This window comes from Manis pentadactyla, chromosome 13 (genome assembly GCF_030020395.1).
Source record: "Manis pentadactyla isolate mManPen7 chromosome 13, mManPen7.hap1, whole genome shotgun sequence".
Lineage (NCBI taxonomy): Eukaryota > Metazoa > Chordata > Mammalia > Pholidota > Manidae > Manis > Manis pentadactyla.
In genome coordinates this window covers 20,689,521-20,714,947 of record NC_080031.1, presented here as the reverse complement: position 1 = coordinate 20,714,947, position 25,427 = coordinate 20,689,521, and the positions used below count along the sequence as shown (strand labels likewise).

At 46.3% G+C, this 25,427-nt stretch overlaps 1 long non-coding RNA gene across 2 annotated transcripts in view; it reads right to left on the bottom strand.

The window, feature by feature from the left end:
• Positions 1 to 25,065, bottom strand: part of LOC130680363 (uncharacterized) — a 37,032-nt gene extending 11,967 nt beyond the window's left edge. The window contains exons 1-3 of one of the 2 annotated variants that reach the window (XR_008993350.1): positions 24,945 to 25,065; positions 22,971 to 23,026; positions 14,600 to 14,757 (exon numbers count right to left, since the gene is read on the bottom strand). This is a non-coding gene — a long non-coding RNA (uncharacterized LOC130680363). Of the gene's footprint in view, positions 1 to 14,599; positions 14,758 to 22,970; positions 23,027 to 24,944 lie in introns of those variants that run through there. The other variant, XR_008993351.1, reaches the window with a different exon arrangement.
• Between the last annotated feature and the right edge of the window lie 362 nt (positions 25,066 to 25,427).

Here is a 25,427-nt window from a genome sequence, read left to right as displayed (position 1 = left end):
TCCCAGTCTTTGTCTCCATCTGGAAACTATTTATCCATTTGTTTCTTAATTTGTTCAACATGTATTGAGTTCTACCATGTTCCAGGCACTGTGCTGAGCACAGAGAATGCGATTCCATGTAGACACTGACACCTGACATGGACACACGTCAGTGGATAAATCCAAATTTTAGACCAAGAACAGGATTCGATACGTAATGGGGATTCCAGGTGGATCAAATTAAACTAGGGAGAGTGTGTGCGTGCATGTGCATGTGCGTATGTTTATCCAGACACATGTGCACCTGGCAGCACACGAGCTCACAGACCAAAAGCACAGCGTCCACTCTATTTGGCCGAAGCGCACGTAAAGTAAATCTTTTTACACAGTGAAAGTGACTTCCGCACACTCAGCCAAAACAAGGCTCGCTGCAGTCTAAAAAGCGAAGACTGGAGCTGAGATAATCATCCTGCTGCGAGCGAGGCTCACAAAGCTTAAAATACAGAGGAGAAAAACAATGATCTCAGCAAGGTAGTTGCCGGTAGGTGAACAAATGAAGAGGGCAGCGTAGGCACAGCCATTCGGCCGTCCTCTAGGGGGGCGCACCCGTGGGGGAGGCCTGTGTGGCCACAGTCACAGCCCAGCAAACAGGCTGAGCCCGGCTACACAGCTACTCCGGCCACTTCCCGCTAGGGGCCCTCTGGAGGCATTCCTCGAGGTGGGAGAGGGCCGAGGGACGAGAGGGGAGAAAGGTGGCGAGCTGACAGGAGGGAGGAGAGGGGAATCTTCCTTCCATCCCTCCGGGGAGCCCAAACGGCCCTGCTCTGCTGACATTTCCTCCCGAGTGGGTTTCAGGCGCCGTGGCGGGCACGGTCCCGGGAAAGAGGAGACTTCGTTTTTGTTTCAGCTTAGCCAGGCTCTCTGGGCAGCCCGCTTGTTGCTTTATTTTAAGAAAGCAGCTGTATTTTAGCTGAGGAGCACGTTTTGAGCAGAGACTTTAAAGCGCCATCTTCCAGAACGGTTCAGTGCAGGCGGGAAGCCGGAGGGAGCTGGGTGAAATGAAAGACCGAGAGGAGTCTCCCCAGAGGTCTGGTTCTGTGAAAATAACTCGGAGATGGGTCCCTTCGGCATCTCTCCGTTCTCATCTACACAACGAGAGTGCTACTACCTAAAACCTCCGCATCTTGCTGGGACTGGGAACTGATCGAGTCACCATGAAAACCACACAGGTACAGGGCTGCAGGCTCTCAAAGGATTCCGCCCTCAAAAAGCTCTTGGCTTGAGCCCGGAAAGAACACTACCACATTTTTCTTGGCTTTTTATAGGGTGTTGATCCAAGGATCTGTTTTTACATTTGAATGCAGCAGTCAGCTGTAGCATAATGGATTGCAGACCTTTGTGAGAAATCCCTGTGAAGGCTTCAGCAGGGAACTGTGGGCTGCTGCAGAGAACTGCACTGTCAGCAGGTTTGGAACTGGGCGCTGGTCCATGTTTTCCCTATTTTTAAAGGAGTCATTGACCTTCCACAGGCCTGTATCAAAATGGGGCGAAGCACAAATGTTGCCAGACACGGCAGGATTGGAAGACACTTCTTTCAAGGGCTGGAAAGGGCTTCATTTGGTCTATTTACTGTCATGGAAATTCTGAGTGTGACTTAGAGGCCTCCCTGGCTCTGAGCCAGGTGGAAAGGTTTGGAAGAAAAGCAGACTCAACTTGGAAGTGAATGGGGTGGGAAAGCAGCTGCCCTGGCACAGCCCCCAGAGCAGTGCCGGGAGCCCCAGAGCCTAGTGTGCAAAGGCAGATTCCGAATTCCCTGCAAGTCTGGATGAAGGGACGGCCAGTGTCACTGCTCTAGGTCCCAGGCTTGGTGCGCATGCTGGGAACTTGCTAAAAGTTGTTCTCTTTATATGGGAGGTCGCACCCAACATGCCATTCATTCCTTCATTTATCCTGTGAACAATCCTTAAGGGCCTACCCATTTGAGACTCTGTGCTCAGCACTGAGAATGCAGAGGTGGCAAACACGATCTCTGCCTCCTATTCTGTAAGAAGACTGTCTAGTAAAAGCTACTGTGCCACCATCAGAAGCCAGACCAGAGCTGCCATGAGGGGATGAGGTGGAGTTCTGCCTCAGATCTTCTCGGCATGTGCCCTCTCCGGGGAGCATCAGTTACTTTCAGTCATCACCACAGGCATTGCCACTAACCCTGTTCTAAGAAGGGCCTCATCCCTCCACATCACCAGCCCACAGATGCCAAGGCAGTGGGTGCTTGCCCAGGTTCAGAAACGCACTCACTCTCATGTGCAAAGGATGCCTGAGGAGCAACCGTCCCCTCTCCCAGGGGGATTTGCGTTTGAAAGCGGACTGTCACCTCAGCTAAAGGTGAGGCTCCCCAGCACAGGCATTAGGCCTGAGCAAGAAGGCAGGGGTGACTCAGGGAGCCAAGGAGAACCTTCTGAGAGACACAGATGTCACTCCTGGTGGGCAGGCTGCCTGCCCTGGGCTCCAGGCCGTTCTGGAACTGAAAGGGGCTTGGAAACCGTCTGGCAGGGGGAAAACAGAGAGCTGTGGCGAGCAGCCCCGGGAGCCTCCTTCCCTGCTCTCCTCATGTCCCAGCTGGCCTTCCCAGGCTGCCCGCAAGCATGGACTTGTTTTCTGCTAAGCTCTTGGGTTTAGGTGAATATGTGTGTGTGCGTGTTCACAGCTGAAAGACAAACATCACCTGGGAAGCCTGTGAGCTAAGTGGGTCAGAGGGAAGATGCAAAGCCTCTGAGTGAGGGAGCCGGCTCTGGCAGGCTTCCAGAGCTGCTATTATTTTTGTGGTGGATAATCACTAAGCTTGATTACCTTCAGAGTTGGGGCAGGGCAGGGGCCTGGTTCCCTGGAAAGGCTTATTAATGCCAGGCAAACAGGATTGTAATTAATCATCAGGGTGAACTTGAGCCCCTAGGGATAAACCTCCAGCCCTTTAAATGGTATCTTTATTTCAGGCAATTTTAAAACTGAAACGTTCTTCTGAACAATATTCCCATCACCACTGCCCTCCATAACTCACATGAAACTTCTGGAGTGAAGCCTAGTGACCATATTGTCATGTTTTCAACTTTACAGTTTTATTCTAGAGACTTTGAAATATTATTGACTCTGACGTATCTGCTCTGGCAGACACAAATGAAGTAATTCAAAACATCAGACAACTTATGAGTTTTTACATATGCCAGTATAAATATATATTTTTTCTTCCAGCTGCTATACCTTCCTTATTATTGGGATAGAGTTAATAGAAACAATTCTTATGAAAAGGAAATCTTTTTTTTTTATATATGCTGATTCAGTTATTGTCTGGGATAAAGGTCAGGTTTATGCCATCTGCGAAGACAAGGGTTACTAAGTAAATGAGGACAATAAACAAAATCACAGTCCAATTCTGCTCTGCTTACTTGAAAAAGCACATATTTTAAGAACCATAGGAGTAATCATTTGCCTGTAAACATTTTTATGCTACTTACAAATTATTCTTACCTTTTCTTAAAAGCTGATCCTCCAAGAACCTCTAGTTGATAACACTTTTTAACTTAATCTTCACTGCCCTACACCCTATCTGACATTCATAAAAATGCTTTTCTTTGCATGTGTTTCCCCCAAAGTTAGCTTGAATTAATGTCAGTATATTATTAGAGTTTGTTTATAATCTGCTATTGCTAAATGGGTGGGTGAATAGCTGGATGGGCGAATCTAGAAGAAAATCAACCTGATTTATGTCCCTATTTTCCTCAGATATAGGCCTCACATCTCAGAAGAATCCCCCAGGACAGAGAAACAGTGTCCACGCCTCTCAAGAATAGTTCACTATCCAAGACGCTTTTCTACCCATAATCAGATAACAACCCTCACCAGTTCCAGGCCTGCCTCAGGGTCCTCCGAACTGCCTCTTCTCCATCCAGTTCTTGTGCCTACTTGGGCTTTTTGGCCCATTACCCATTTTGATTTGGCCGTGCTTTGGGTTCACTTCCCCAGGATTAGGAACAAACAAATTGGTTTGCAGACTGATTTATGATTTAAAGTCAGCTTTGAGTTGTAACAACCCCTCTTGGCTTTGACAGCCTAGTCTTTTCCCACAACCTTTGGCACGCACTGCTCCCACGGCCTTTCCCCCAGGCCAGCTCTTCTTCCCCCGGACCCCCTGCCCCACCCCAACACCAAGCCCAGACCGCTTGGGGAAGCAAGACTGGACGGTGTCCTCACAAACTCTCTCAGGAATGCTCATCTCTGATGTAGGTAAACTCCTGGCTGCTAACTATCTGGTCTCAAATCTACATAGCTTTAGATTTAGCAGAGCTTTATTTCCAAAGGATATAATCAGTACTCTTTAAGGAGACATGGTACTCTGCCACTTGGTTGTGAAACCTTCCACTCCAGAGTAAAATGACTGCTGACGGCCTTACTGAAATCTGTGTTCTTTGGCTCCCATTTTCCCTTTGAAACGGCAGCATTTCTTTCATTTACCAAGAAAGCCTCTTTACTTTTCCCCTCATCGCTTCAACAGACCCAAACATTCTCCGTTAATCTAATTTTGCCTTTAATCTAATACCTACCCAAATTTTCCAAAGATTTTTCTTAAAAGTATTTTTTACATTTTACTTACAAAATGCAGGACAAATAAAATACAAGCATTCAAATGCTACCATTTTCAAATACAAAATACAAAGTACAACATAAATCATGTTTTTATGTATAAAATATGAAATAAAGCTTCTGTTCTTGCCAAAGCTCCCAGACATAAGCCCTGATGAAGGTTTAGTGACTTCCCTTCCAAATTTTCTCCAGGCTTACACAAACATGCATAAACATTTTCAAACCAAATATCAATTTTCCTTGATTCGGCATTGCTTCTCACTACATTTGAATGCCTAGGAAATTCTGGTGGCCTCTCCTCCAACACCGTTGGAAGTCCCTGGTGTTCACTTACCACCTGCACCCCCACACTCAACCCAAGCCGCCAACACTTTTCACAGGTGGACTGTGCAGCCTCTAAGCGATCTCTTCATTCTCACGCCTCCCCTCTAAACCCATCAGCATTCTCGATTGGAAGCAAATGACAGACACCAATTCCAGCTAAGCAGAAAGAGGATTATAGGCAATCTCTTGGGAAGCTCACCAAATTGATGGGAAGGCAGTAGAACTAGTCTCAGAAATCAGCAGGAACCCAGACAGGCTAAAGAGCTGCCATAGTCCTATCCCCCTGGCCTGGTCAAATCTGCCTTGTCCCAGGTCTTTGTCTTCCTGGAATTAGATTCGGAGTTCCTTGTGGACCACCACTGGCCATTTTTTAGCTGTCAGAGCTGAGTGAGCAGTGTCTGGCCTGCTCAGCTTCTGGAGGGACTGCGGGTGGGGTGGGAAAGTGTCCCACCCAGACCCACAAGGTGGGGAATTTTCCAAAGAGAAGGTGGGGGGCTCAGAGGCTTGTCAGCTGAGAACAATCGTGACAGCACTATAAACACCTCCATTCCATGTTCCACACACCAGCCTGAGAAAGGTTTTAAACCTAAGTTACATGAGGCGACTTCTCTGTCTTAAGCCTTGTAAGGGTTTCCCATTGCCCTATAAGAGAGTCCCAAGCACAGGCCCCGGGTGCCACATGTGTGGGCAGAAGATCCCCACAGCCAGAGGGCCAAATGGGATCCACGGGAAGCCAAGCTCACGGGCCTCCTGGCCTTGGCGACAGCTGGTAAGACGCCCTCCACCTGTGCTTCTTCCTGTGTGAGGACTTCAGGAAAGTGTATTTAGGCCCCACTGCTGCTCAATGACTTAGAAGCATTTTAAAACATCAACTTAATGAGCTATTTTAAATTCTGTTCAGTTTATCGTGTGTGTGTCACGTACCCCATACATGTCGGGGAACTAATGACCATCTTCAAGAAAATCACTAACATTTGCACAGTTGTTCACAGTCTACAACATGCTTTCATATACTTTAAACCATCTGATACTCACAGTGCTTCTGTGAGTGGGCAGAAGACATGATCACCTCATTTTAACGGGAGAGAAAACTCAGTCTCAGAGGTCAAAGGCACTTGTCAAGCACCCCAGGTGTAAGGGATGGGGGACCCCAGACTGAAGTGTCTCTTCCTGGCTCTAGCTGTCCTTCATGACCATCAGATTCACCAGACAGCTAAGTAATCAAGGTTTCATTGGTATGTGTGAGGAGGTGAAGACAAAGGTCATGACCCCCAATTCAGAGGCAGGTGGGATGAAATAAAGAGAGCTGGGTTTTTCATGGACTTGGGAATATCCGACTGGTGGGCATATGCCCAGGGAGGTGTTAGGACCAAGAGCACTGGGCCTCTCCCAGCTGACAGCCCACCATGCACATCACCATTTCATGGTGGGTGGAGTAAATTGAAATAGTCACCAGACACAGCCTCAAAGAGGCAATTAAATATCAAAGAGACTGGGGAAAGGAGGTGAGGCAGGAAATACTGGTAATTGTATAAAAGCTGATGTCTTAGGAAACCAGCTGCCTGGACCTCCACAAAGATACCTCCAAGCCTCCGCCTAGAGACAGTCCCCTCCCATGGAGAAGGAATGAGGGGAGAAGTCAGCAGTGGCATGGCTGGGCCTGTCACCTTCTCTACCAAGACACCAGGGAGAAGCTCTACTAGATCCAATCTTCTGCTCTGAGAACAAGACAAGCCACAGCTCCCACTCGCTTCAGTTTATCAGAGAGTAAATCTCCCGGCTGAGGCAGCCTCTCTGCAGTGTTAGGTTTCCCCCAAGGTGACAGCCTACAGACCCTTGCTCCTGGGACAAGGCATTCAGTGCCTGGCTCCTCCCCTGCACTGTCCTCCATTCTCCCACGGTTGTGCCAGGCCTGGCCTCAGACAAGAAACCAGAGTGTCTCATGACCCAGTGTAAATCGCCAGCACAATGGCTCTTTGTAGTCTGTTCACACCTTTCATCCCAGACTTTCAAAGCACAGTGCAAATGTTAGCTTGTCTTGAGACACCCCAGGAGAGGCAGGTAGGTGGCATATGCTATTATCATCTTCTGTTTTATAGAAGCAAACCAGGTTCTGAGCCACAAACAGCCTTACTGGAAGCTTCATGGTGAATAATTGTATGTCCCGGGGACCTACATCTAGGCATTAACTATATAGTGTAACTGCTGAAATACCACAAATATCAGCTCTCTAATTGATAACCATTTTCTTCCCTCACTTTCTTTTTCTTTCTTCCTTTGGAGTCAGAGCTCTCCTGCAGCTTTATAGGTAAGTCCCACAAACTGACACAGCCACCAGCCATCTTGAGTTATCCTCTTAAAAGAAGCTGAAAGGTACATTAAATCAGCCCCTTTGCTACATGTGTGGCAAAAATGATCACTTGCCTAGGGAAATAGGTTAGGTCAGTGTGTTCTTTAGAGGGAACAGCTGACTAATCATAGCACCCATTCTCCCCACTGTCTCCTTCTAAGGGATCCCCCACCTCTGGCTGTGACTGAAATGGGCTGGCCATCTTTTGTGCTACAGACTGCACTCCCCTGCAAGCCACACCTGACTGGACCAGGGACCCAGGTGTAACTATTCCAGAGGCTTGTCTGTGCCTTATAAAGGGGACTGGGGGCAAACCTCTATTCAAACAGGGAGTTTGGTGGGGTGGGGGGCAGTGAGCTTCTCTTAGATGGGCAAATAGAGAAGTGGGCAGACTTAGAGAGAAAAAAATTTCTGGAGAGTAGTGAATCATGTTAATGACAGAGAATTAAAGAGTCTGGAACTTATGCTATTATGAAAATAAGAGTTTAAAAGAGTCCTTGGAACGGCTGTGGATTGTGAAACGGCTTGAAGTTCTGGGGTCTTGAGTCCTGACTAACCATAGTTCCATTTTTCTTTATACATTCCTACCTCCTTTCTTGTTCTGCTTTGTAAGATGCCCTACTCTTAACCTCAGATCAGAGATATCCAACCAAGTATTTCATTTAAGTTCTATGGCTTAATGCTTGAGTCAATATAAAGTTGAGCAAGCCACTTGCATTTTATGCTTCAAAGCTTTTATCAGCAAAATAGGGATAATTATGTCTTAGGCCATGACTGCAGAGTTGATTGGGCTTCATACATATCTAGTTGATTTGAAGTGAGGTTTTCTAGCCATTATAACATCGAATCACTAGGCAATACTGAATGTCTACCTGATTTGATTATTTAGAAATTTGAAGTAATGACTAACCTTTTGAAGCCCTGTCACACAGTCCTCTTAAGAACAGGATAATGTTGGCTTTGCCTCACAGAAGTTCTGACTGACCAGTCCCTAAAAGGCAGACCAGTAAATACACTCATCCTAATGGCCCCATAATCCCAGGATTCTTCAAATACTTGGACATGAGTTGCAAGATGGATTACAGAAGACATCAATTATGCTGCCTGAATGGTACAAATAAATCTCATCTAAGAGAGAGGGAAATTCAAATAGACACTGCGTGCTTAGAAGAAAAAATACAACTCCCATAAACCGTCTTTTAGAAATGAGATAGTCGACATTTTGATTAATCAACCATAGCTATTAAATGCCACCATCTCTGCCAAATTAATTACCCGCAAATGAAGAACCAGCACTCTCCAAGGGCAGTGCCACCTGCATCCACTCTGCAATCAGACAACAGGAGGGAAACCCCAGAAACTAAAGGGAAGCAGGACAAAGCCCAGAGAAATGAGAGCTGCTAAGCGTGCAGGGTAGCGCTGCCCTAAGGATGACCCGCCCTTCGCATCTGCTGGCACCCCTGCCACCTGAGGAAAGGCCGCAGGCAGAGAGGGGCCCGGATGTCTAGTGAGCCTGTCCGTCTGTCCCTCCACACCCAGTCCAGTCAGCTCCTTACTCTGACGGCTGCTCCTCCAGACTTCATTGGCCACCCCTCACTCTGCCCGGCACCCATGCCTGCTGCAGGGGTAACGGCCCAGGGACGGGTGAGCTCTGCTCTGGCTCTGAAGCTGCCACTCAGGGGGAAGGGAATGAGGCCTATCCATGTAGATGGGGACGAAGGGGCAAACCAAGCATGCTGGCTTTATGTGGGTGCTGGTGGCCAAGGCTTCTGACTTTGGCAGGACTTTGGGGAGGCAGAGCCTAAGTATATGAAGGGGGTGGGAAATCCTTTTATCCCACTCTCAGCCACAAACACAGTCCAAGTATTTTCTTCAGAGGCAGAGCAGATCCTGGTGTTAAGGACCCAGATTTTATATAATTTGAGGGGGAGTCCTTTTAAAAAAAAGAATACAAAGTTAATTACAGGCTCTTAAAAGCTCTGAAGATTAAGTTTCATTAGCTTCATGGAAAATCTGTCTCTACTAAGAATACATGCGTTTTCTGTGACTCTGTTTGCACGTCCCTCACTTTCTCTCTCCCTGTTCTCTACCACTGCAGGTTCATTTGCCTTGACAGGGGCAGAAAGAGGGCCCTGTTATATGAATGTTCACCTGTGTCTTCTGGAATGTTTTTTAGCATCTCTTCCTCTGAGATTCTCCAGTAGCCCAGTGAAGCCTTATTGGCCATAGGGATGGACTCAAGGCAGAGGGATGGACTTCACTGAAAATCACCTCCACTTCTGTTATTCCTGCTCGACAGGCTTTATGACTCTGGGTTCTGAACTCAGTTCAGCTATCTATTCACTGAGTCGCCATTACAGGTTGAATTATGTCCCTCCAGAAGCCATATGTTGAGGTCTGGAGCCCCAGTATCTCAGAAAGTGACCTTTTTTGAAGACAGAGTCTTTACAGAGGTGATTAAGTTAAAATGAGGTCGTTTGGAGTGGTTCCCTGATGGAAGTGGAAGCAGACACACACATAGGAAGGGTGCCATAACATGGAAGCAGAGGTCGGGGTGGTACTCCTACAAGCCCCGGGACACCACAGGTGGCCAGCAAACCACCAGAAGTGAGGGGAGAGGCCAGGACAGATCTTCCTGCAACCCCCTCAGGAACATCCAAGCCTGCCAACACCTTGATTTTGGACTTCTGGCGTCCAAAACTTGAGGGCATACATTTCTGCTGTCTAAGTCAGCTTGCAGTCCTTTGCTATAGCAGCCCTTCCAGTCTCATACCATCAGCCCTGAGTATATCTCTCCTCTCTGTTATTTGCCGTAAAATGAAGACCAAAACAGTTTCTTCATCATCTAAGCTGCATGGAAGTGACCAGGACAGGAACATGAAAGGGCTTTGCTCTATTCTGTTTATCAGGAATAACTCATAACCAAGGAGTTTCTCTAAGCAGTTCTACTGAAAAGGCCTCTTTATTTGCTTGATTGTATTATTAATGATTTCACTCAAGCCATCAGTCATTACATGAAAGAAAATTTCAAGCAATTTGAATGTACTCAAAAATCATTCTTATAGTACCAGGCCTTCGTCCTGGGAGAGGACAGCCTTTGTTCATGAAATTTCAGCGAGCATTTATTGAGCAGTTGTTACCCAGATGCTGGGCAGGGGACTGGGGCACAAAATTTTATAAGACAGAGACAGATACAAGCTCTCAAGGAACTGTAGTCATGTGGGAGAACAAACACAGCAAGAGCCATGACACAGCTTGACAAGTGCTACCGTGTGATGTTCATAAAGTGCTATGGAAGCTCAGAGTAGGGAGCATCCCCGTAGGATGGTTTTAGAGGAGGTAACATTAAAGTTGGGCTTTGGAGGATGAATAAGAGTTTGCCAGGCAGAGAAATGGAGGCAAAAGGGAAGACATGGAATGTTTTAAGTATGTTAAATGAACCAGTGTGGCCCTGGTGCCATGCTTAGATCAGAGAGGAGAATATTAAGGAAAGGGCAGAATGAGTGCATGTGGCAGGAGGAGTGGGTAGGCAAAGGGCCGGACTTGGGGACAGAAACTCTAATGTCACAGTCCCCCCTCTTGATCTTTCTTGTGTTCTGATATTGATACACATCCCTAGGAAGCCTGATTTGGCTATCGGTCAGAACGCAGACAAGGTCGGTGACGAGGCTCTGCTGTTGGCTGCAGTTGGGACTCCTCTGTAATGAGAGGACCCTGAGCGTGGAGCTGGGAGGAAGGTGGGAAGGCAGGGAGAGAAGGGGAGGCGTGGCTCCGTGCTGCTCCCTTTGCATCTGGCCTCTGCTAGGTGCTGACTGTTCAATTTTCACTCTGTAATTTGTTCCAACAGTTTCCCTTCTACTCTGCTTCAGAGCAGAAGATAACCAGATAACCAGAGACCTCAGCCCTGGCTCTTCCTGCTTTGGCCTCTTACCCTGGTCACACAATCCAGTCATTTACTCAGCCAACACTCCAGGCACTGTGCTGGGCATCAGGAGCAAAGGTCATCCTTTCCTCCCAAAGCCAGCGGCAAGGGCAGTGATGCAGGGGGCACAGAGCACACAGCGGGGAGCCAGAGGCCCTGGTTTCGAGGTCTGGCTGTGCACTTCTACACTGTATGACCCGAGGCACATTGCTTAGAATCTCTCATCTTTCGTTTCCTCATGTTTAAAAATTAGGCTTGTGATTTTTATCCATCTATTAAGAAGGATGGAATGAAATAATGAATATGAAAATACTTTCTCATCTGAGAAACCCTAGACAATGCTTTTTGTTACCGTGACCAGACCGGTTAGGTGAGCAGGAGCCTCAGTGTCTTCACCGGAGCTCTCTGTGTGGCAAGGAACCGGAAACCAGGCCACGCCAGCCAGAGCAACAAAGCACTTTATTGACTCGTTTGCCTGGGAAGATCCTGGAGAGGCTCCGAGACAAAGGAAGGGCCACAGGATCTGCGGCCTCAGGATCCAGAGACCTGGTGCTTTTTCTGACTGCTTAGGTGCCCACTTGTTTCTGCTTTTCCTAGCACAGGGACCTCCTTTCTGTCTAAGACCCGCTTTCTCTTTGTAAGAGGCGATGTGGGCACCTGTAGCTCAGGCCTGGAAAGAGTGGGTGAGGTGGAGGGGAGAACAGTCTGCTCCCTGCCCGCTGACTCCCACCACACAGCAACCGCTCGCCCAGAGACTGTGGTTTGAGGACCTGTTCTGTGCCAGACCCTGGCCCATCCTATCCTAGACCCTGAGCAGAGGAGTCTCCCGTGGTGCCCGAACTCTTCAGTGTACCCGCTCACGTCCGAGGGCCAAGAGGAGGGGCGTGATCACCACTCCAAGAACGTGTTTGTGGTTTCATAGCAGCAAATGAGACAGATGCAGACAAGACCCTGCTCTTCCTTCACAGAGGGAGACAGAAAAACAAATAATAGGCATAAACCAGAAACTACCCAATGTCTATCAACTAATGAAAAAGGAAATACTGTGTTGTGTATCCTTTCAATGAAACCAAATTTGGCACCAAAAAGGAAAGAAGTGTTGATCCATGCTACATCATGGATACACCTCCAAAACATCACATTAAGTGGAAAAAGCCAGTCACAAAAACTGCATGTTGCATGATCCTACGTATACAAATGATCCAGAAGAGGTTCATCTATAGAGACAGAAAGTAGATTAGCAGTTTGCAGAGACTGGGGTGTGAAGCAGTCATAGGAGGGATGGGGCACTGCCTCACCTCTAATAGGCACAAGATTGCTTGCCTCTTGGGGTCCTGAAAATGTTCTAAAATTAGATGATTGTGATGGTTGCACAACTCTATAAATATACTAAAATCCGCTGAATTGTGCACTCTGAGTGGATGCATTTTATCATGGGTAAAGTATATCTCAATAAAGCTGTTCTAAGAAAAGCAAACAATGCTAGGTAGAAGGTAAATAGGGTGATGAAATTGGGAGTGGCTTCGTGGTTACTCTAGGGTAGATGGGGAAGTCACAATATCTTCTCCGAAGAAGCAACATAAAAGCTCAGGTTGGAGTGACAGGAAAAAGCAGCCCTGCTGAGAGCTGAAGGAACATCCCTCCAGGCGGAGAGGCAGTAGTGCAGGGCCCTCACGGACACAGCTCAGTGCTGTCAGGGAACCCAGACGGGCAGTGGGTGAGGCGGGCAGGGGCCCGGTCACCGGACATGGTGTCCACCAGTGGGAGGGGTGGACTTTACTCCAAGGGCAGAAGAAAGTCACTAAAGAATTTCAGAAGTGAAGCAGCATGACTGCAATTATGTCTTTGAAAAATCATTTCTGGCTGCTAGGAAGGGAACGGATTGTCGGGACCAGTACTGTTTTCTTTGATTGATTAAGTGCAAAGTATTGAAAAAGAAGAAAAAATAAATAGGATTGAATCTCTGACTTAAAGGAGCTAATAGTGTAGTGGGAAAATGATACATACAGATAGATGTCTGTAAGAAGCAGAATGTAGAAAATGCCCGGAGGGAGGTGTCGAAAGGGTTGTGGGGACTCAGAGGTAGACATGTTACGTGGCTGGGGAAGAAGTTTGTCAGTAAGGAAGATATTTAACGGGAGCGGGATGGATAAATAGGAAAAGATGGGGGTGCAGGGGTAGCCTCACAGCCAAAATAGTATCTTCAAGGCCTGGTGGAAAGAAAGCAGTGTGCTGTCCAGCTAATCTACAGAAGAGAAGACCAAGTAAGAAGTGATAGGAGAGAATACTAATAGTTAACATTTATTAAGAGCTTGCTATGTTACAGGCACTGTTTTACATAAAGTATAGATTAAAACATTTAATTCTGAAAACTGTAGCATAAGGTAGCAACTATTATCATTAGACCTGGCTTCAGTCAAAGCCCCCAAAGGAATGACACACACAGTTCAGAGAAATTCAAGGGGTTTACTATTTACAATGTTGTGGGCAGAGAGCACACAGGAGTGCCACACACAGGAGGTAGGAAGCCACGGTCAGCAAGATACAGCCCTCAACGAACCAAGGTCCAAGGGGTGAGGAAAGAGAGAGACTCTCAGGGTCTGGACAGACAGAAAGTCATACAGAGGCCGCCTCAAGATAGCAATGACCCTCGGCCAAGGGGCATCCTTGAAGGGCACAAGATAAGAATCAGGTACCTTGCCATAAAAGGTCTGGAATTTCAGGTGAGGAGTGCGGTATTAACTCAGCGTGTAAAGAACAAGCATTGAAGATTTTTGATGGGTGGGCAAAGAAAAGGACCAGAAACAGGAAAGCTCCTGATTGATTAAGAACGAATGATGTACAGGGGATGGGAAGAATAGAAAGAAGGGACAAATTCCAAAGCATTTTATTTTCAAGAGCAATACTGAAGATCGACCCCATTGGGTCTGTTCGGCAACGGGATGTGATGGGAAGTCAGGATGATGTAGGGAAAGTGCCAAAGGGGACACGAGGGCTTCAGCCTGGGTACCGAGAGAAGAGAGTTCTGACTATGAAGAGAAAGTTTAATGCGATCAGGGTCTAGGTTTGAGAGTATTACAAGCAAGGCTTTATCATTTGAAGCCCGCTTATGCTGACTTAAGTAGAAAAGGGAGAATTTATTATAAAATTCTCAAATATCAGGATTATATCTCAAAATGGAAGGGCAGAAAGTATAGCCAAACCTCACAAGGGACCAGGATCACGAATGGTCTGTACATCTGAGGCTGTGATACTCTTGGCAATGCAGAGTCATCCTGAATCTCACATCCCAGCCTCTCCACTTGTTCCATTTGTGCCTCATTTTGCAAATCAGATTCCTCAACATCTCCATACACATGTTGGACAATAGATAACAGCCTCGCCTCCGAGTATGTATCACTTCTCAGTTCAACCAGAGTGATCTTTTGCCCGTGTCCTTGGGAGACTGGATCCAACCAGCTATGGCCAACAGTGCAGGATCATGTAGCAAGCCCACCTTGGGCAGGAAGAAGTTCTCAGAGGAGGTCCCTGTGCTGGGGGAAAATACCTAAGAGGTGAGGGAAAGATGAGCTCAGTACTGAGTATTTTGAGTGGCAGGTACATGTAAAATGTCTTAGTTGTAATATCTAGCAAGCTATAATGATAGCAATCTAATATGAGAGAGCAGATTGGCAGGAGTGCAGGGCTAGCGCAATAGAGGGGATGGTGGACGGCCAGTGCTGGAAGAGGGGATAGAGAACAAAGGGCCAAGGCAGGAACTCTGGTGAATGCTTCCATTCCCAGGACAGGATAAAGAATATTATTAGTAAAGGCTAGCAGTAAATACTAAGAAAAATAATTCACTGGAGGGTGTAAAAAGGAAAGAAAATAGTGCTGCATCCTAGCATCAGGGAGAGAAGAGCTGATCCTCAAGGTTCTGTGAGCTTCTGGAGGACAGCGGCTGAATGTCTCTCTAGGAATGGGTGCAGTGCCCAGTGAGGAGCAAAGGGCTTAATAAATACATGTGGGATTGAATAAAGATGGCAAATAAAGAGGGTAGTGGAGTGGTAAGATACAGCAAGAATGAGGTCCTTGGTGACTTTTAAGAAAGAATTTGCATTAGAGTGTAAAAGCAAAGTCAGGATAAAAGAAAGGAGTGTGGACACCCTAATCATTTAGTATTTTGGTGATGAAAGGGAGAGATGACTTGAAGAAGAAGTAGAGTTAAAGGAATGGTTTATTATGATGATAATGATTATGATTATTGCATTTATGTTTTATTTTTAGGATGGAAGAGATGTACATATTTGGAAAGAATGGTCAAGATAAATGCATCAAACATATATCGAAGAAATGGGCAATTAATGGAACTACCTTGAGAGAAGAGGTGAGGGGAACTTCAGAAAGTAGCTAAACTCTTCTCAGAGACCAAGAGAGGGAACAGAGTCTAAAGGTACCAGGACCATTTGAGACAGAGCAGAGCTGCAGGAGCTTCCCCACAGGCCTTCAGTTCCTGGTGGAGGAGGAATCCTCCTGCAGGTTGCCTGGGGCAGGTTGGAGCTGGGGATCAGGAAGGAGTTGGGACCTGTGGTGAGGCAGAGTGCTGCAAGGAGCCCTCAAGAAACAGGTCAAGGAATTAGCAACAGTAAGAGGCCGACTAAAGTCAGCATGCATGTGTTACGGCCTCAGTTTGTACAACTGCAAGGCGTGCTCCAGGGAAGTCGAGCAGGGTGCAGCTGGAGCAGAGGCCATCGCTGAGCTCTGGAAGGAGAGGGGTGGACGAAGCCAAGGTGGTGGCCAAGAGCCTTGTGGACGGAGTTAGCCAGGGACCCGAGTGCCACATGAGGCTGGTGACTGGAGAGCCTGGGACCCTGGTGATCAGAGGGAGGTAGAAGCACAGAGAGGGAAATAACGGAACATTGTCTCCGAAGAGAAAGTGTCCACTCTCAAACTCATGAGTGCAACCATGCTAAGAAAACCAGTGTGCCAAGGAGCAGCTCCAGCTCTGAAAAAGCAGTTCAAAGCATGAAGGAGTAAAGAAACATTTGGTAAACTGCAGCTCCCCGCACTTCCTGAGGGGCTGTTGCCACAGAGGCTTCTGATCTCCAGGGCTCTTGGTTCCCACCAAAGCCAATCGTAGGAAAGTCGACATTACAGTTTGCCCTCACATGTGGTGAGAAGTGAAAAGTAAATACTGAACAAATCATATATACAGTGTGATTACAACTGCGGGGAAATACTTCATAGAAAGAAAGGAGGATGGAAGTGGGGGATGGGGAAAATCACTAAAAGCTAATGCTTTTGGTCCTGGGCAGGTGTCACTGAGGATGACCTGATGATTTTCTTTCTTTTCTTTTTCTTTCCTTTATTCCCCCATCTTTTTTACATTTTGGTGAGAGTGGTATTGTTGTTCCAAGGAAGGTTCGGAGGTTTTGGAGCCAACGGCACAATTATAATCACCAGCAGTTACGGACCACCCACGAGCAGGGCATTGCACCCAGTGCTTTACACATACTACTTCTAATCCTTACGACAGGCCTTGTAGTTACTATCATTCCCATGGCAGATGTGAAAAGTGAAACTCAAAAATGATAAGCTTTGCCAAGTCCAAAATCCATCTGCATTCTATCTAATTCATAGCCCATTTTGATTCTCTCTTACTTTCTTACTAGATGTCAGACCTCAAGCAAAATATTCCACCTGTCTGAGGCTCAGTTGCTTCACCTGTAAACTGAACACTTCAAACACATACACACACATGGAGAAAATAAATTTACCATAAGCTCAAAATCTGTATCAGAGTCACCAAAGTAAAGGGGATTAAATGAGTTCCTGGGAGTGAACCACATTTTCCAAACCACTAGAAAATGAGAAGCCTAGTTCAATGGCTGGATTATGTTCTTTGGCTCAAGAACCAAGAGAGCCCAATGTTTGTAAATATTCTCTTTACTAGAAATACAAAGGCTGTTAGCTTAAGTTTTTCTAGGATGATGTAAGTCCAAGCATAGAAGGACAGCAGTGGTGCAAGAATTCAGCTGTTTTCCCAACTCTGCCAGGGCCTCGCTTGTGCAGACTGTCTATCACTGGCAGCTGAGCGGCCCATGGAAACTTTAGGGAAAAGAGAAAGTTCACCAAGGTGGGCTGGACCTGCTCCAGACGTTCAGCTCAGTCTTATATCCAAGGGTGAGTGTCAGGCCCTGCAGTGAAGGGGTGCACAGTGATCAGATCATCCTCCCACCATGCTGTAACTCACCTGAAACACTACAAATGCCTACTTCAAAGAATTGTGCAGATTACAAATAATATCCTTAAAGTACCTGGTGGGGGGGTCCTGCACAAAATATGTCCTCACTAAATGGTAGCTTTTATTGCTGTTTTTCAAAATTTCTATATTGAACTTATATTACCTTTATGGGTAAGAAAATGAATTTTTAAATGTGCTTACATTTCAGCTGCAATGATAACTACAGAGTAGAATTGAGATGAGTAGTAATATTGAAGGAAAGATATTCACCTTATACTTTATACATTTTTGTTTTGCTATACATTAAGTCTGTTTGAACTGTTTGGGCTTATTTTCTAAAATAATTTTTCTTTCATGTAAAATCTTTAGTAAGATCATCCTTAGTAGGCTGAGGTACTTATTGGGCATTCCAGTCCACCAGCCACACCAGAGAGATCTGGTTAAAATGAAATGCAGGCAACAGAACTAGAATCCCAAACACCAGTCACAACAGTAGGTAAAAGTGATGGCAAGGCTGAACAGCCAAGAACTGGAAGCAACTCAAATGTCCATCAACAGATGGATGGATAGCAAAACATGGTATTACATACATTGGGATATTATTTAACCTTAAAAAGAAGGAAATTCCATCATATGCTGCAATATGGATGCACCTTGAGGACATCATGCTATGTTGAATAAGCCAGTCACAAGAAGACAAACACCACAGGATCCATTCACATGAGGTTTCTACAGTAATCAAATTCATAGAAACAAAGAGTAGAATGGTGGTTACCACAGACTGCTGGGAAGGGGGAAAAGGGGCATTGTTTAATGCATATAGGTTCTCTTTTGTAAGATGTATTAGTCAGGGTTCTCCAGAAAGGGAGAGAGAGAGGCAGAAAGAGACAGACAGAGAGAGATTTATTAGAAGGCATTGGTTACACAATTATGGAAGCTGAGAAGTCACATGACCTGCCATCTGCAAACCACAGGCCCAGGAGAGCTGATGGTGTAGTTCCAGCCCAAGGGAAGGAGTGAACCAATGTTCCCCTGAAGCAGGCCGCAGGAAGGGGACAAGCCCTCCCTTCTCTGATTTTTGTTCTCTTCAGGCCCTCAGTAGACTAGATGACACCCATCCACACTGAGGAGGACAATCTACTTTACTAAGTCCACCAATTTAAATGCTAATCTCACCAGAAACACTCTTACAGGCACACTCAGAAATAATGCTTAATCTGGGCACCCAGTGGCCCAGTGAGGTTGACACATACAATCAACCACCGCACAAGATGGAAAAGTTCCGGAGATCTGTTCCACGATAAAGTGAACCTACTTAACACTACTGAACAGTACACTTAAAAATGGATAAGGTGTTTAAAAAAATGTTCATGGATACAATCACCAATAAGTCATGTCAACAGATCTTTACTTTATCCATAAAAACAGAAAGGAATGTCCTTAAATATGTAGAAAAATAAATTTGAATTTCAAATCCGAATTCAAAAAAATGGATGCGAAAGGAATGAAACCCCTCAGTGGTAGAAGATGTCACAAAGGCAAACTTTGAGGGAAACTGAGGACAGAGCTGTGCAGGCAGCACGAGGCCTGCCCACACCTCCCAGCTGGTTGCAGAGGAGGGTGTGTGGGGGCCATCGGTGTGCCAACCTCATTATGAAACTTAAGACCTTCTTCAGAACAGCCAGCAGAACAACCTGCCCTGACTGCCATAGCTCCAGCTGCCTGTCTGGTGTCTGCAGAAGGCCGGCCTGCAGCTCTCCAAGCACACGCGTTAACCAGCCCTGCTGCAACGTCAGCGCACAGCCTTCGCCATTTGCCTAAACCAGGGGAACCACGGTCCTGCTTCTGTGCATCACTAACATGCCACCTGCTGCCTCAGACATGGGTCCGTAGCAAGGCTCCCTACACCCTGAGAATCCAAATTATGGGCCTTGATCATAAAAATGACTAAATAGGCCAGTGAAAAACTTCATGACAAGACAAAAGTAAGAAAGTTCATTAACCAGGGTGCTTCAGACTACAAACAACAGAAAGGTCTGACAGAAGAAGTTAGTTAAAAAGTAAGGGAATGTGTTATTACATAATAAGAAGGCAAAGTTAAGTCAATAGATAGGATCGGCTCCAGGTGTGGTTAATCAGAAACTCAACATTATCATCAAAAACTGAGATTGCCTCAGTTTTTATGCTGCCACCTAGGCATTGGCTTCATCCTCCGGCTGGTGCCAAGTCTCTACAGTTTCAGCCATCATATTCAGAAAGAACATATCCCAGAGGAAGAAGAGCAGTTGTCTCTTCCTGTCTCTCTTTCTAAGAGTGGGAAACATCCCTCGTAAGCCCTTGACATTACTTCCCCTCTCAGCACATTGGCCAAAAAATGGAGCCACATGGCCACTGCTAAACCAATTCACTGCAATGATACTTTTACTACAATTGACAGAGTTTAATTACTGGGGAGACCACAGGGCCCATTATACAATGTAAATAAGATCAGAAAACAAACACAGCTATTATATCAAAAGCTTGCCCCAATATCTTTCAGAGCAAAACTCTTTTACTCCCTCTGACCCACCATCACCCCCACCACCCAAGTCAACTCAGTTACAGTGGTATAAGTTCTCATCATTTAAATCACTCATCTGGAAGAGGTGGGGGGGAAAGGGTTTTGTGGTCAAGTATGATTGGGAAACGGGCACTCCACATCTCTCCTAAAGATTCATGGTTATCATCAGTACATTTATTAAAAGCTCTGTAGAGTTCTGCAGGTGGCTTGATCTATTGTTTCCCAAATTTGTCTGACCAGCTCTGCTTTTCTCCCCCAGGTAAAAATTAACATCTTATGGAAAGAATGCTCCTAAAACTTGAAGAAATCTCAGTGAAGACATGGTCCTTCTTGGAAACAGGCAATACTTAATTCCCCCTTGTCCGGTAAGTCTCAGCTCACGCAGCACCTCTCCTTGGGAGCTCTGCAGCCGCCTTGGGGGGCCAGAGCACTTATCCCATTGTGTCACTGTTGCCTGTTCTTTGAGTTTTCTCCCCAACGGTCTGTGAGCTCTTGAGGGTCAGGAACTGTGTGTTTACGGCTATACATCCAACACTCAGCGTGGATGAGACTGAACACGTATTGAAAGAATCCAATGGCCTACTTACGGCTTTGTCCACAAGGAAGGGAGTAAACTAGAACAAAGCCAAGATAGACAGACACTGACTTCAGCTTTCCTGGTCCACCTACGTGATCACTGAGCACCTCTCCAAGACGGCCGGGAAGCTGACTTTTTCCAGAAACTCCAGTCAGCACAAAGGAAGCCTTTGTTAACAGACCACACCTCTGCACCAAGAGGCCTCTGCGGGGAGCCGCGGCCCTTCAGGCCTGCCCGTCCTGTTGGAGCACCCAGAAGGTGGATGCGCTCTGCCTCCGGGGTGGGCCTTTGGGGCTGCCGCGTGACCCTCACACCACCTCCGTAAACGGAAGGTAATAAGCCGCTGGACAGAGGTCACTGAGTCTATAAAAGTGCCTAGAGCATGTTGGAAGAAAGGCCTTTCCTAAGCACAAAAGTAAAGTTATAACTAGCTTTTAAAAAAATGCCTCCAGCTGGGATAGCCAAATGGATCAGATGTGGGGGCCTCAGGACAGCATTGAGTAAGGGAAGATACACGGCTGAGCTGCTTCCCCTCTCAAGGGGGGCAGGCAATCCCGACCCTGCAGAAGCTAGGTGAGCTGCCAAGGACACTCGTGGCTGCCTACCTAGCCTCTGCCCACCTTCTTCCTCGTTCCAAAGAGAAACGGGTCTGGGTTCAGGTAGCCACCCTCCTTCACTCAGCCATGCGCTTCTGGGGAAGCTGTTGCCAGTCCAAGCTCCAGATGGTGGCTCTGGTTCATCTATAAGACAACCGTGGTCGCTCCATTCCACTTGGCAAGGCTGTTTCAGAAAGGGCACGTGGCCGCATTGTGACCAATTAAACGTAAGGGCGAAATCTGGTAGAAGACTTGTGGGGAAGTTCCCTTGTTTCTCAAAAAAAGAAAGGGGGAAAAGGGAAATCTTTCTTTTCCTCTGGCCACGACTAGCCCAGGATTGACGGCTGGGAGAGCAGCAGCCATTCTGTCACCAGTCTGAGGATGAAGCCAAAATCAAGGTGGCAGAGATGAAAAAAGGGAACATCCTAGATCTTTGATGCTATTGTAAGTCCAGGTCATGTGATGATTGTAGCCCATTCCAGACTTCTTATTATGTAAGCAAACATCTTATCACTGTGGCATTTGTGCTTTTTTGTACTGTGGCCAACCAAAAGTGTCATAAGTTAAATGTAGAGGGCCCCAATCCGGGTATTATACATTCTGTGTCCAACAAGTTTGGCTTTTCTCCCCAGTGTTGGGCAGTGGACACCACCAACCGGTGTGAACTGAGGCCACGGCTCTAGAAGAAGCTGGTCGGCGTCTGTTGTGTTGCACGAGAAACCCTCAGAATGCAGGCCCCCAAGGCCTGCACAGTGAGAAGCGGGCACTCTTCCTGCCAAGAGGAGAGCGAGATAAAAAGCTCAGCTATCCATTCTGCTTGAGAAAAGACAGTTTCCACACAAATATGTAAAAGCAGTTCCATCCTCAGCTGATTTGGGAGAGGGATGTGGTCAGAAAACCTTAAGCCCATGAGCTAGACCAGAGCAGAGTCTGGTCTGGGCTTGAGGATGTGCAAAAATGATGCATTTGGACTTAATTTACAGATGAGATTATTCTAGCCAATTTAGTTAACTTTGATTTTAGTTAATTTTCAGGGCAGCTAATAGTGCAAAATATATAAACTAAGTTAGGCTAAGGTGGATGGACATGGCTCCTCACTCACTGCCTTATTTCTTATGGACTCTTGACTGAAATTTGGGGTCTTGGCAATTAACCAGGGATGACATGCCTGCCTGATCAGAACTGCACAAAGCTGTGAGTGCATGGCCAGTATATCCCCAGTCACAGAAGCACCCAGAAACTACATGTAGTCCAGATAATTCACTAATTGTGTCACTGAGGAAGCTGTACCCCTGTCCTCATATCTGGGTTCTGGGCTATAGAACTCTTATGTGCCACTACCAGGGCGTCTTTCCCCTCCTGTGCCTGTCCTGCAAGGGAGTTTTCTACTGCTGTCTACTTGGGGGTGCTCATGAGCCTGACCAGGGCCGACCACAGCAGGCACATCACGACCTGCCTCCCACTCTGGCACACGCAGCCCTGGGAACATGCAGGGCACCTCGTCTCACTGAGCTCCAGATCCTCATTTTCTGTTCCCCACTAAAGTGGAGGCTCCATATGGCGGGGGGGGGGCTTCTCTGTGTTATTGACTGATATATCCTAGGTGCCTGAAACAGTACCTGACACATATCACTCAGTTAATAAACACACAATGAATAGAATATCTCTAAGGTGCAGATAAAAGTAGTATCTCTGCCATAGGATTGCTTACAGGACTAAATGGCATAGTGTGTAAAATCCTGGCTCAGTGCCTGATACACAGTAAGTGCTAAGTACATGGTGATTGTCACTGTATTATACAAACCATTGTCTTTGTCCTGTTGTACAGGTGACTTGTTCCGATAAATGGTAATTCCAGATCTGTAATAAAAGAATTTATTGAGTGACTACTATGTGCCCACATGGAGGCACAGACAGAACTAGGGTTTAAAAATTCAGATTCTCTATGACTGGGTTCCAAATGCAATTCCCCCTTCTAGAGGCCAGCCGGAGACCCCATAAAAACAATTCCTCGCTTGGCTGAATTCCATTCTATCTACCCCTCAACAATCCCCAATTTCTGGTGCCTCAGTGACAGGCTGACCTTAGTAAATAATGCATTAAGATCTCTTTTGCCTTCCCTGTAGGCCAAGGATGTTTAACGCAGGTTTCAGGTTAAGAAAATGGTGGCGTGTGCATATGAAGTTATTCAGAACGAGTCTCTTGGTTTCATTCGATTCTCAAAACCACTCCTGTTCTAGGTTTCACCTTCTGGATTCTATCAACCGCTATGCTTTTTGACCATTCAGTGTGTCCCCAGTCCTTGCTTTTAGTCAGACTGTCTTCTTTCTGGACATTCTCTTCTAATAGGCCTTTCGAGCCTATCATACTGCACCCTGCCTTGCTCTACCCTGTCTCCCCTCCCCAACCCATTTGTCTAATCCTGACCTCCTGCTGACAGTTCATGACAAAATCGTCACCCCACAAACCACACCCACATGTCACACCTGTAAAGTGACCTTTGCCTTCAGTAGGAAGGGGCACAATTGTACTGCACATGATTAGGACAAGAAGCTCTTCATTACCATCTTCCATTTCTACAGGAAAGTACACTCTCAGCTCTACCTCAAGTTCCTTTGTAGACAATCAGCGCAGATAATTCAAGATAGCAAGGGATTTTTTTCCTTTATTTCCAGACTGATTTTCTAATACCCAGAAAAGTGGCACAGAAAGAGCAATAGACTTTGGACCAGAAGACTTGTATTCAAATGCAAGCTCTACCACTACCAGCTGGGTAATTTTGGGAAAGAGGTTTTAACTCTCTTAAGCTCAGTTTACCCACATGTAAAATGGGGATGATAACACCTACTTTGCTTGGTTGCAGTGAGGTTTGGATAACCTGTATTACCTGCAAGTACCCAGCCCTGTGCCTACCCAGGGGTTAGCCTCCGAAGTCTCTGGGAGCAAACTCAGATAAGAAAAACCACTGGATTTGGAGATTTCCCTTTGCCACATAGTAGCTTAGTAACCATGGGCAAGTGAATTATCTTAATCTCACAGGGTTTTGATTTCTTCATCTTTAAAATGAAAATAACGTCCCTACCCTGATTACCTAATATAGGACATTTTGATCTGATACTGCTTTGTAAACAGAAGCGCACCATGTGGTGGTATGACGGTACCTCTCATTTTCAGGGAAGTCTGAACTGGGGAATTTTAACCAGATTCTCCCATCTGCCCCAACACCACAGCTTTCCTGTAGGTAGTATATTCCCCAGGAGGGGGTCAAACAAGGAAATCTTTACTGGCTCCTGTCTCAGGGAAAGTAGGGCAGATTCTAGCAGCCCAGAGGAAGCTGGGCCTGAAATTAAAGCCTGAGGCACTCCTAGGACTTGGAGATGCCAAATCATCAAACTTCCATTGCTTGGTCTAAATGACAGCTAAGCTCCTTAAAGTCTGCCAGAGAAATTCAGCAAGAATAAGGATTTTTCATATCATCATTTTTTCCCCAGCATTTGTGTAAAACTGATGTGCTTAAAAATAGTTTGTTTCTCAATGATGTTTTTAACCTTAGCCCATCCATGCAAGTGTTTTCCATTAATGCAGGTGGTGTTGGCCTCCCACACCCCCATTGGACACTGGAGCCTCTAAGGTTACAGCGTTTCACCTAAAAAACTGAGTGTAAACACAATTAGTGTCAGCCCTGCCCCAGGAGACAGGCAATTGGGTCAAATAATAAAGCATAAAAGCTGCTTTCAGGAAGGTTTCCTTCCGAGGAGAAAAACACACACATGCATACCTGTGACTCTCCAGGACCCCTCCTAGACCCTGGACTCTGGCCCTCTGCAAATACTCAGTTCCCAACATGTTCCAGAGCTGTCCAGCGGCATGTTCTCGGAAGAAAACAGCCTGACTTCCGCCCTGCCTTTATTTGGTTCAAATAAGCAAAGCCTTGCATGTCACTGGAAAGTGCAGGAAGGGGTGGGAGGAGGAAGGGATCACGTTTTGTTTTCTGATAACCGTGCATTTTTTTGTATTTCTTCTGGCTTTCAATGTTCATCAAAACAAGTTGTTTACCAAGATTAATGTCGAGTATAATAAGGGCCCCAGATAGTTCTGCCTGTGAGTCAGGAGAGTCAGTAAGCTGTGCTCACATTACCCTCTCTGCTTCCATGGACAGCTTCGGCCTGTTGTTGTGAGCTGCTGTCTGTTGATTTAAAATGAGATGACACAGAGACAGATTAGTGAAAACCACAGACATTATAAATTGCAATTTGGCCTC